Here is a 13,522-nt window from a genome sequence, read left to right on the forward strand (position 1 = left end):
GACCATGTTGTTACATCTTACTTGATATTCCTATCTTGGTATTGACCCTACTATGACTACATATTTCCTTAAAGTGTTATCAGTCTGTGTCCAGTTCAGCATGTCTTGTTGCCTGCGGGGGTTCACAAATATTCCCTCTTTATTTGTTCCATTTACCCCAGATATGTGACCATTTCTTGGGACAGCCTTACGACTCATATACCGTCCTTAGTGCTTTCCATTACAATGCACCAATCCATGTCTTTTTTCTATGTGCCCAGTGTGGGTGTTTCGAGTGCCTTCCACAGTTTAGCCGTATTTCGCCTGGCTACAGTCATCCCCAGAGTCACCCAGGTTTTCTCTTTCTCTTGTAAGTCAGTGGGGTCCCACAGTATCAATAACAATTAATAGAAAATGACAAACCATAAAATGTAACATACTAATTCCTTATCTTTCACAGTTAGACATGTCCTGCAAAATGCCTTGGGCACCATAAATGATCTCATTGTGAAAAGTGATGCATTATTCTTAAGTAGGAAGCACATATGTTCCTGTGAGAGGTTCTTCAAATAGTGAAGAGGACGCAAGTAACCGTGACAAAGAATCAGCAGGTACGCCAAAAAGGGAAACAACTTATTAGAGGATTGATTTGTGCCTGTAATCAGTGATCAGAACCCGATTCATCCTAGTCAGCTTGAGGCCACAGACTTAGGTGTCAAACACCCTGGGGATTTTTTGATCTATCTCCATAACAACCATTCGGGAGAGGGAGGTAGCAGATCATCCAGGGTAGATCCATCAACCAATAAGTGGGACTGGGCATAGGCTCATGTGACTGTTGAAGTCTTGAAGCAGCAGAGATAGTAGGTACAGAGGAGAGACTCCTTTTCTGAATTTGATGGGTCAACTGGCCGGATAACTTTTATTCAGAACAAGGTTACCAGGAAAGAGTGTGGATCAAAGGAGGAGTTTCAGAAACAATGGGAAATATGCAGTCCATTCCCCCAAGACTTTCTGCTTGTATTTATGACTATGTCTGTATGTTGCTGCTTGCACTGACTCAGATAGAGTAGAGAAACAGGCAAAATTGGTAAGCATGTGTCACATTCCCCAGTCCCCACGTTGCTTGCACAAACCCCAAAGGTCGTATCTAACACCGTCTTGAACCTGGTGGAAGTAGGCACCCCCCAATATAGTCCGCCCAAGGAAACACAACTAAGTGACCCTCTGAAATGTATTGAACATCTTATAAGGTCTTTTATTTTACCAATTATTGAGAGGCTAAAGAGGGTCGAGGAAAGGCTGGGGAATATAGAATTGGCCATTAGTAACAAAGTGGGACCAATTAGAGATATAGTGATGCTGGACCGCTCTCCCGTTATAACCAACTCATCCTTATGTCCTGCCGTGGGTGAAGGCCCAGCTAGAGCTAGTGTGATGACTACTGCCCCCAAAGAGTTGACCCAACTAACCCCCAAACTGGCAAGATATTCGGCCTTGGTAGCCCCAAATGAAACTCAGAGGGTTGGGGATAAACGAGATGTAAGTAATATGGGTCGTGACGAGTGTATGAGGCCCAGCATTGCTAGGGAAACAAATTGTAGGGAGCCCCAGGTCGAATTACCACCTGAAGCAGTCCCCTATGTGGTAGTGTTGGCGAGAGTTCCTAAACTCGCAGATGGTAAGAGGGAAGGGTTCTCTCAGCTTAAAAATAAGACTGTGCACTGGTTGAGCCAAAATCGTCCTCTCCCCCTTACAATCAATGGTGAAATTCTTCACGTTCGCCGTTTAGACTGGTTGGGAAGTAGGACAAAGGACATTGTGGGGGACCTAATTGTCATTAATTTTAGGGATCCCGCGGCCGTAAGGCATATTCTTAACTGGCCCGCTGGGACTCCAGGTACCTCTATTATCCCTTTGGAGTTAACTTTCTTCTACCCTAGAAAACAAGGGAGCAGAGCCAGATACTTTGGGGTTCCCCCCTTGCCTTTGATCAACCCTTGTGCATTTCGTAAAAATGTGTACAAGATGCTAGAAACCAACCCCAAACCAATGGCCCTCGATAGCGTCTCAAGGTGGGACACTGTACTGCCATGGAGCCATGGGAATCACACTAGGAGGTTGGACCATTTGGTTCCATTTACACCATTGGATGTTTCCAACCGTTACGAGGCCCTCTCGAACTTTGACGGTTGCGATTGACAATTGAGGCAAATGACTAAATTACCCCCTCTTGCAACTCAGTCTGACCCAATAATAAATCTTGGGCTACTCCAAAATGGTAAAGCTGATTTAAAGAAACGACAAAGCCCGTTGAAGGGGATCTTGATTCCTGAACCACTCGTCCCCTCTTCTATTTTACGCCCCTCTTCAATTTGTGTATTTAATCAAGGGGCGGATGCAGGGCCCCCCATTTTGAATAATTCCGCTGGCACTTTGGATCCTCAAATATCTAAGCAAGCCCCCAATGCTGAAGGTGTTAAAATTATTTCATGGAATGTGGCAGGCCTTAAAAATAAACTACCCAATCCTGAGTGGGGTACATTCATCACTTCCTTTGATATTTGCTTGCTGCAAGAAACCTGGTTGCTTACAGAGAGTGTGGCTCCTGGTTTTGCAACATTTGATATTTTAGCAAGTAAGAGCAGTAGGGGAAGACCTTCGGGGGGGCTGTCTATATGGGTTGGCTCCCATTTGGGAGTTAAGGCAAAGGACATCCCTACTGATTCTCGGGATGTACAACTTGTAGTAGTGGACGAGGTGAATGGCCCGAGTATTGCTCTGATTAATGTTTACTCTAGACCTATTAAGAGGGGCTTTGAATCTAAGGCCATCACTGAAATGTCCAAACTTTTACAGTCACTTGACTCCTCTACTGTTCTAATTCTGGGCGGGGATTTTAACTGCCACTTTGAGCCTCTCTTGGACTCAAATACAAGAGATCGCGATGAAGTTGACTTACTATGGAATATTCCCGATCCATTGACTCCTCTGGTTAAGGTATGGACCCCGCTTGTCTTGCAACTGCAGTCACTCTCCCTAGCTGCATCATTGCGAGCATGTAATGGAAGGGTGATGCCAGATAGACCTGGGAAAGCAACGTTTAATAGAGCAAATCATACCTCAATAATTGACTACATTTTTATCGAAGCAAAATATTGGGATAGATTATATGAATTTGTAGTCATTGAGAGGTCTGATAGTGACCACAATGCTCTATCTTTGACCCTAAAGCTAGGGAGTTTTGGACTTAAAAACCCTGCCCCTGGTGATAATTTTGCGACTGATCCTTTGACGATCACAAATTGTAGAAGGAGAGTAAAGTGGCCAGAACTCCAAATGTCCAATAGTAAGCTGGCGGAACTATATGGAACAATAATACCATTTATTGAGGAGATGGGGAGAGTTGGGTCTTTGGGCACCCCCTCTGACATCCATGGCAAATTGGTTGCCGCATTAAAGGACATTTTGTACCCAGTAAAAAGGGTAACACAGTCTCGGGCTGTATCAGCACGGTGGTTTAACAAAACCTGCCGCACAGCCAAAAAGGCCCTGTTGATGGTAATAAAAACCAAGGACAGAGAAGCAATTAGGGCAAATCGTTCCCTGTACAAAAAAGCAATCAGTGATGCTAAGAAGGAAGGGGAGGTTGTACTGTGGGAAGAGTTGGGCCATGCGCTCTGCTGTAAGGACCTTAAATCATTTTGGAATATTGTTGCAACAGGAGTTAGTGGACATTCGCATGCCCCTGTCCCTAACATCGCTGCCTCAATTTGGGAAAATCACTTTTGTGATCTTTATGGCATACGTGATTGTGATAGTCTCTTTGCTGATACCTCAGATCCTTCATCAGCCACAGTACGCTATGCCCCATTTGAACTTCTTACTTTGGACGAGGTGGAAACAGCAATTGGAAAAATGCTTCCGAATAAGGCTCCAAGCTTGGATAAACTGCCTGGGGACCTATTTAGGGCTCAACCAAAAATATGGGCACCCTACTTGGCTGTTTTATTTAATGGTATTTTACAGGGGGGTGAAGTACCCCATACGTGGCTTGGGGCCGAAATAGTACCCGTTTTCAAAAAAGGCTGCCCATTAACCCCCTCCAACTATAGGCCTATTAGTCTTATAGATACGTCACAAAAATTAATGGGGAGGGTTCTTTTGGACAGAGTCTTGGGATGGATCGAGGAGAATGGGATTCTGTCCACATTACAGGGAGGATTTAGGGCTGGTACTTCTACCCTAGATCAGATTTTTCGCCTGCAGGTCTTGTAATGGAAAACAGCCTTGGTCGAGGGTGGCAGCCTCTACCTGGTGTTTGTGGACCTGCGGGCAGCTTTTGATATAGTCCCACGAACTAAACTGTGGCAAGTACTGGCCGATCTGGGTCTTCCGTCTTACCTATTGGCCGTCCTATCTAGGCTCCACGATAATAATTTTGCCCAAGTAAGGTGTGGTAAATATGGTGAGCTTACTGACTGTTTTCCTGTCCAAAAAGGCGTCCGCCAAGGGTGTGTCCTGGCTCCCACACTGTTCAGCCTTTATATTAATGGTCTTATTGACCATTTGAACTGTGTAGTAAATAATGACGCCCCTAAATTGGTATCAGGACGTGTGCCCGCATTGATGTTCACAGACGATACTTTGTTATTGTCTAGAACATCATCGGGCATACAAAACATACTGAACGGTTTTGCGAAGTTCTGTGAGCTAAGAGGACTCGAAATAAACCTGGGGAAAACTAAATATATGATTTTTAACCCCCCTAAGCGGGTGCGTCCTAACCCAGTATTATTTGATATCCCCCTTGAAAGAGTCAAAACCTTTGTTTATCTGGGCGTCACCCTAACGGAGAAATTTAGCTGGAACTCTCAGATTGCTAAGTCAACGCTCAAGCTTGTCCAACTGGCAGGGGGTTTAAATAAAGTTTTTAAAAAATCAACCTTTAAACCAGTGTCCCCTGCCCTTGAAATTTATTGTCGGCAGGCTAGAGTAGCTGCAATCTATGGGGCTGAACTTTGGGGACATATGCAGATAATGTCCCTTTCAAAGGCTGAGCAGTCTTTTTTAAGATCTCTACTAGGCCTTCCTTCCAGCACACCGTTGATTCCCCTTAGGCTTGATCTTGGGCTAGTTCCAATAGAGGAGATCACTAGTGCAAGACCAATTTTGTACTGGAAGAGGCTGTGGTCAGTGCCAGAACTGACCTCGTATAGATCTGAATTTGCTGAGATCTGGCCTGCCCTTAAACACAAAAAGATCCCTTGGCTTCTGCATATTAATGCAACCTGTATTCAACTAGGACTCCCGGAATTGTGGTCAAACCCGGAAGCAAGTTGTCCTGGGATAACGAGGAAAGAACTTCTTTCCCTGATGTCCACAAATTATTTCTCTTCTCTTTCAAGTTCTTCAGCTATGGGTAGGTTGACCTTAGAATTCCTCATGGTCAAGCAAGATCCCAAACTAGAGGAATTCATGGATCAAATAGAACCCCCATTTGCTAGAAAATTGTATATCCAGCTTAGATATGGCACATTACCGGTTAGGTCCTTTTCATTCAAATGGCAGACCCAAAATCAGGAATGTTGTCCTGCCTGTAACTATAAAACGGAGTCTGCCTATTACACAATTAGGAAATGTTGGTTGATTCCTATTTGCAGGAACCTGGGATTTTGTCATTTTAAGCAGGTGTGTAGGTCATTAATCTATGATACTCATCCCATTATTGTCTTTGCTGTATCTCGCTATCTACACAGTATGTGGCGCAGGAGACAAGCCTTTTTAATTTAATTATTCTTATATTGATAACTAGTAGTTTAATCTTTATTTTTAAAATTTTTAACTTTTATGCCTATTTATTGTCTTATTGTATTATTGTAATTGTTGATGTACATATGTGCACTTTTATGGTCTTTTGACCGAAATAAAGTTATCACTGACACATTCTGGCGCCAGTGCTATGTGAGATAGAACATCACAAAGTGTGCACCTGTGGGGGTGCCAGGCTCTGTCAGCACAAAACATGCTGGTCACCTACGGAAAATGCCCGTTTGCCTAACTTATATTGTTTTAAACCAATCAAAATCATAGGTAGAGGCAGAAAGAGTAGAAACCGAGAGACCTAAAGAGGTTTGCTACCTTCTAATGAGGGCTTCAAAATAACGACAAGAAGCACAAACTTCGAAACCTTGCTGGCTCTGGAGAAAGAAAATGATGAATAGTTGGAAACTGGAAAGCCTGCAACGGAGCACAACCTGAGATGAACATGCACCCAGCTCCCTGCTTCTGGACATTCACAGAGTCCAGGTTAAGGGGAAAAGTGAGGAGGAAGGAATATACCAGCACACTTAGACACATGGAAGAAGACAAAAGAGGATATGGTAGAGGATGATTGTGAATTGATTGGGAAGGAATGGTTCTCAGTAGTTTCACAGTTGTTCAACATGGGTGTGTGGTTTTCTTGTTACTCCAGTATTGGAACTTTCATTCCTTCCCATAGCTTGTATCATTCCCCGTCGTCGGAATGGGAGCCTCAGTAAACAAAATAACATAGCAGTAGGTAAAAAAGAGAAAGAAAAAGGCCTAGGCCTCATTCCCTTTTGTAGCATATCCACCTCTTTTTGTAAATACAACCAAAACAAAGCAACAGCCAATCAGATTAGCCTCACCCCACAGAACCCTCCTGAGAGAATCTCAGAGCCTCAGATTTTCTACCGCACATTGTGATAAGGGAGTCTCCTTTGAGCTCTGCTCACTTCAACTCTAGTTGACTACTTTTTCAGTGTTTTTTCTTCAGAATTGTTTGGTATTTCATCCGGAAATGTCCGACAAGGAGAAGAAAGCCCTTTTCAAGGCTTGTTCCACCTGTGGCAAGAAGAGGCTGTATGTGGAAGACAGGCATATGGACTACATTTATTGCCTGTACCCTGATCACAAGGCAGCGGACTGCAAGATCTGCCGCACCTTCTCTACGAAGACCCTCCGGGACCGCGAGGGTCGCCTCCTCACTTGGCTCCAGAAGCTGAAGTCGAGGAAGGAAACTCTGTCAAGTGACAGTGAGGACTCATCATCTGGCACCTCATCTCGAAGGTCGGTGAAAAGGGGTAGGGCTTCACCATCCTCAGAACATCCTGTTGAGGCCTCCGTGAATCTGAGAGCCGGAGTCCTAGCAAATCTCCTTACCATGGTGCAAAGGAGAGGGAAGGACTATCTGCAGCTGCAGCAGTGGTGAAGTCTGCTAAAACTTTTAAAAAGCCCTCTTCTCTAACATCTGAGACGACGCTGCAGAAGACTCCGTCGACAAAGACTTCAAAATCTCAGGTAAAAAAGTTGCACCGTCGATGGGCTCGTCGACGGTACCTTCTAGCCACATATCGACGTCAGTGTCGACGGGAGTGTTGATGACGGTTACGGCGACGAGAGTGTTGATGAGGGTGTCGACGACGGTAGTGTCGACGACGGTGTCGTCAACGAGAGCGACTATGACGGCAGGAGTGTCGACGGTCTCGTCGACGGCAGTGTCGACGACGCCCATCTCTTAGTCGAAGATTCAACCGTCGACGATGGATTTTCCGTCGACGACCTCGTTGACGATGGTTTCTCTTACAACTCCACCGTCGACGACATCTTCGTCGATGGAGAGGATCACTATTTCCTTAAAGAGGAAAACGCCTGATATGACGTCTCCAAGGAGGGTTACCCCCTTGCCTCCCGCACTGTTGCTTGAGGAAGAAGAGGACTCTGACGGGGATGATCAGGATTCTTTTGGCTATGCCCATAGCCCCTCGCAATTATTGGTAAAATGCCAAGACACTGATTCAGAGGGCGAATACACTCATGAGTGCTCATACCAGCAATCCTATAGTCGTCAGGAAAGTGCAGGCCAGGAGATTGTTTCAGTCCCTTCTTCCCTCCTGGCAGATCTCCAGGGCATGTTGCAGGATTATAGGAAGAGGTTTTCTCAAGCTACTCCTCCTCCATCTTCAACTTTTTCTGCAGTACATGCTGTGCCTACACCATCAGCTTCTGCAGTGTTTTCTCCGGGAGAACCATCCCAGATGGTTTCACAGCCACAGGTATCCAGCCCAGGTATATCTCCAGTGGTCCAAGAAGTTCACGATGATTCCTCGGACGAGGATCAGGACGATGGCAACAGGTTTAACCAGTGTGTAGAGTGGGAGGATTGTGTGATCCCGGATCCAGCTTCACCTACTCTGGATCCAGTGGATTCTCCCCCGGCAGACATTGGGGGGTTTCACAAACTGATGGAAAGGGCCTCCAGTAGATTCAAACTTCCTATGCCTTCAGTTCAAACGGAATGCTTCCTTTATGATTTCAAGGAGCCCTACAGGAAAGTGGTCCGTTCCATTCCCATTGTCAGCCATGTCTGGGATGAGGGTTTGAAGGCAATGAAAAACCCGGCTACTGTCATTACAGTTTTGCCACGCCTGGAGCAGAAGTACAAGGCCCCCTGAGGATAGTCCAGCGTCCTTGATAGGTCATCCGAAGCTGGATTCGGTAATATCGCAGGTGGCGCAAAGAAAGTCATGCAATCCTTCTGCACCCTTGACAACTTCTCCCGATAAAGAAGGCAGGCGCCTTGATAATGCGGGGAAAAGGGTTTCCTCTATGGCAAGTCTTTTGGTACGGGCAGCGAATGCGTTGGCGATCCTTGGTAGATACGATCGCCAAATGTGGTGCGACCTCTCACCATATTTGGACCAGCTCCCACAGGAGTCCAAGGCGGAGGCCAAGAAGATTCTACAGGAGGGAGAGGCTACATCTGCGGAGGTGATAGATTGCGCCATGGATATTGCCACGACAGCTTTCTGTTCACTGGCAGGCGCAGCTGTTCTTCATCGCCAAGGCTGGCTCCAGGCAACATGGTTCCGGCCGGAGGTCCAGAACAAAATTATGGACCTTCCGTTTGATGGTGAGGCATTATTTGGCAAACATATCGACGATGCCCTCCAGGACATTAAAAAGGATACGGAGATGGCAAGATCTCTAGGAACTCTTCAGTATTGGAAGGTTCCTTTCCGTGGGACCAGGGGGAAGAGTACCACATCCTACAGAGGTTCGTACCAACAACGGTGCTCTTCTTATGGTCCAACATCTCAGTCTTATTGACCAACATAGACAAGGCCAGACCTTGTCTTTCTCTAGGTCCAACACTAGAGGAAAACTAAATTGTCAGGGACGTGACACCTCCAAGAGGCAATAGCGGCGTCCTGGCTCTGCCTGCTGTACCCACCTCCCCGTCAACATCTGTGGGAGGCAGGGTGTCTCAATACCTCCACAACTGGAAACGGATAACATCAGACCGTTGGGTGCTCAACATCATTCAAAATGGCCATACGCTGGAGTTTCTTCATATGCCACCTTCCAAGCCCCCTGTCGCTATGCCTTCAAAACATCTGCGTCTCTTACGGCTCGAAGTTCATCAGATGCTCCCCAAGGGAGCAGTGGAGCCGGTTCCCCTGTCTCAGAAAGGGGAAGGTTTCTACTCCAGGTTTTTCCTGGTCAAGAAGACGCTGGAGAAATGGCGCCCCATTTTAGATCTCAGGAAGCTAAACATCTATCTCATCAGTCAATCCTTTCGGATGTTCTCTCTCCAGGATATCTTACATCTCCTCAACCCAGGAAATTGTATGGCCACTCTCGATCTCGAAGATGCGTATTTTCACATACCCATTCATCCAGCCCACAGGAGGTTTCTACGATTCACAGTAGCCAAGAGCCACTTCCAATTCAAAGTTTTACCCTTTGGACTTCGCTCTGCCCCAAGGATCTTTACCAAGGTGCTGGCACCGGTGGCAGCTTTTCTCAGGAAACAGCATTTTCAAATCTTCCCCTACCTGGACGACTGGTTGCTGAAGGCTCCGTACAGGCGCACAGCGGAGGAGACAGTCGAGGCATGTACGAGACTGTTCAGCAATCTGGGTCTGACTCTCAACAGGGAGAAGTCGTCTCTCTGTCTGTCCAAGAAAGCACGATTCCTAGGGGCTAGCTTGGACACGTCTCTCAACAGGGCTTCTCCATCCTTCGAAAGGCAAGAGAAACTGAGGTCCTTGGCTCATCTGTTGAGAAAAAGAAAGTGTCTTTCAGTACGCCGTTACAAATCCCTTCTAGGAGTGATCTCTTCATGCATCCCTCTGATACCCCACTGCAGGTTGCCGATGCGATCTCTTCAGGAGCAACTAGACATGCAATGGCAGCAAGTACACAGCTCTTTCGACGACAAGGCGGTGATTACTGCGGCAATAAAAAAAGCAGCCTTGTGGTGGACAAAGAAGGGGATTTATCCCAAGGTCTATCCTTCGTAAGCATTCCGGCTCCTCAAGTTGTAACAACAGATGCCTCGCTGGAAGGCTGGGGTGCGGTGCTTCAAGACTTACATGTAAGCGGGCATTGGTTGCCCCGGCACCGCCTTCTTCACATCAACCTCCTGGAGCTCAGAGCGATTTGTCTGGCACTGCAAGCATTTCTTCCACGATTGCAGGGTTCAACGGTTCTCGTCAGCACGGACAACACCATGGCCATGCACTACATAAACAAGGAAGGGGGTACCAGATCTCTTCAGTTGACGCAAGAGGCCCAGAAAATTTGGGAGTGGGCGATCCTACACGTAATATCACTCAAGGCAGAACACCTACCAGGAGTGCTAAACGAAAAGGCAGACAGGCTCAGCAGGCTTTCGTCAGTCAGCCACAAATAGGAACTAAACCAGATGGTCTTGGAGGACATTTTCCACCGGTGGGGCAAGGCAAACCCTCAATAGATCTCTTTTGCTACCCCGGTGAACAGAAAATGCCAGTTTTACGCAAGCAAACTACACCATCGCGGATCGCTGGGGAATGCGCCTTCGATAGCTTGGTCAGGAGCATTTGGTACGCCTTTCCCCCAAATTCCGTTAATACCGAGAATACTCAGGAAGATCAAAACGGAGCCATGCAAGATGATCCTAATAGCCCCAGCTTGGCCGAGGCAGTTTTGGTTCACAGAGCTTCACCTCCTTTCTCTGGATCCTCCACGTCCTCTACGGGCGATCCCGGATCTTCTCACGCTGTCCCAGGGCCAGATCTGGCATCCGGATCCTCGTTCCTTACACCTGTCAGCATGGCTCCTGAGCAGCGAGAATTCCTAGATCTTCATCTCTCGGAAGAGATAAGAGATGTTCTCTCTCAGGCTAGAGCTCCTTCCACTAACAAGACTTACCGTTTAAAATGGAAATGATTTTGCATCTGGTGCCAACAGCAAGGTGTGGACCATTTCTTTTCTCAACCTCATCAGGTTCTTCCTTATTTCCTGTCCTTGGCTAAGGCAGGTCTGGCTCATTCATCCATAAAGGTTCACTTGGCTGCAGTTTCTCGCTACAGACGCACTGCATCTGGGCCTTCTCTCTGGTCATCCAGAATTGTCAAACAATTTCTCAAAGGCCTATTTCGAGTCTTTCCTCCAGTGAGGCCTCCGCCCCCCACATGTCATTTGAACTTGGTTCTCACCCAGCTGATGAATCATCCCTTTGAACCGGTTCATCGAGCAGATATGAAATTCCTCTCATGGAAATTGCCGCTCCTTCTTGCTCTCACTTCGGCAAGACGTATTGGAGAATTACAAGCTCTCACAATCCAGGAACCTTTCCTCCAATTCAAAAGAAATACAGTGGTTCTAAGGACTAATCCAAAGTTCATACTAAAGGTGCCTTCGGACTTTCATTTAAATGAGCCGGTGATTCTCAAGGCTTTCTTTCCTCAGCCTTCTACGCCAGCAGAAAGGGCACTTCATTCGCTGGGCGTGCAGCGGTGCTTGAAATTTTATCTGGACCATACTAAAGCATTTCGGAAATCTTCTCAATTGTTCATTGCATTCAGTGCTCCCCGCAAAGGCTTACCCCTGTCCAAGCATGTATTGCTCGATGGATCTCCAGTGCTATACAGTTCTGTCAATCTGCAGCGGACAAGCCTCTAGAGGGCAGAATTAGAGCACACTCGACAAGGTCCATGGCTTCCTCTACGGCTCTCTTTGCGGGAGTCCAGATTAAAGACATCTGCAGGGCTGCAACTTGGAGCAGCACACACACCTTCACAAGACATTACTGCCTGAAGAACTTGGCACAAGAAGACACGGCTGTAGGCCAGGCAGTCCTGAGGAACCTCTTCCAGTGAGTGGTGAGCTTTCCTTTCTTCCCTCCTTCCTTTCGTATTGTTATTTGCACATTTTGCTATGTGTTCTTTATGTGATTGCACTGTTGATTTATTTATTATTGAAAAATTTTTTTTTTTAAAAGGAGAGTAGAGGAAGAGATGTCACTAAAGAAGCAAAATGTGCTTCTGACTGCTAGCTACTCTGATACAAGCTATGGGAATCTATGAAAGTTCCAATACTGGAGTAAGAAAACAAGTTACTTACCTGTAACTTTGGTTCTCCATTATTGGTAACTTTCATAGATTGCCATGCGCCCACCCTCCTCCCCTGGGAAAGCTCAGCCCTCAGCAGGTTTTGGTTATACTGTACACAACGGCTACGAAAATCTGAGGCTCTGAGGTTCTCTCAGGAGGGTTCTGTGGGGTGAGGCTAATCTGATTGGCTGTTGCTTTGTTTTGGTCTCTTTTACAAAAAGAGGTGGATATGCTACAAAAGGGAATGAGGCCTAGGCCTTTTTCTTTCTCTTTTGTACCTACTGCTATGTTATTTTGTTTACCGAGACTCCCATTCCGACGACGGGGAATGATACAAGCTATGGGAATCTATGAAAGTTACCAATACTGGAGAATCAAAGTTACCGGTAAGTAACTTGTTTTCATATGTCCAGTAAAAGAGTACTGGGGTTCAAATAAGACTCAAGTGAAAGTCGACAAAAAACAGGTATGTTGACTTTACTTTCCAGAATAATAGGAAGAAATTCTGGTGTACATTTAATCTGTCCAGTTATTTTTGAATTATTAAACTGTTAAAGGGGACTTGGATAGCACTTCCCTTGACCTCCAGGAAGGAAGGTTGCCAAAAATCATCATGCTATGCCTAGAATGTAGTAGCTAATGCGGAGTAACTGACTTAGAATTATTCCATCACTGCAGCAGAGGAGCTTCTAGACCAGCCCCATGACAAGAAAATATGATACTTCCTAGCCCACGAGTACAAAAAGTGTTAAACTATGAGCACACGTGATGCTTGCATTTTATCTGAAATAACCGGAGTTCTCTGAGGTCATAATTAATAACAGGGTATTATTTTTAGCATGCAATTCTAAAGCATCTCTTACTTAGGAGTTCATCCCACTATGGAAAAGACAGTATCGAGAGAGCTAGGTTTACGCAGTCGTATAGCTTCGACACAGAATGACTCTATAAAACCCACACTGCTGTCACTGTATAACCATGACATGACACTGGTGGAGTTCTGACAGGGCACCTCTCCTGGAAATCACTCTCATGGAGTCCTAGAAATGTCACTGGTGGACGCCACCCAAGCGCCTGCGATCCTAAAGCAATATTAGAGGACTGCTCCAAACAGAGTACTGTAAGAAGTTCACACTGCT

The 13,522-nt window shown here is 46.1% G+C and overlaps 1 protein-coding gene across 7 annotated transcripts in view; it reads right to left on the bottom strand.

Annotated features, from left to right (window-relative positions):
* Positions 1 to 13,522, bottom strand: part of BLTP3A (bridge-like lipid transfer protein family member 3A) — a 1,033,704-nt gene that overhangs the window by 221,055 nt on the left and 799,127 nt on the right. The window lies entirely within an intron of this gene.

The sequence above is a fragment of the Triturus cristatus genome, chromosome 1_1 (assembly GCF_964204655.1).
Source record: "Triturus cristatus chromosome 1_1, aTriCri1.1, whole genome shotgun sequence".
NCBI lineage: Eukaryota > Metazoa > Chordata > Amphibia > Caudata > Salamandridae > Triturus > Triturus cristatus.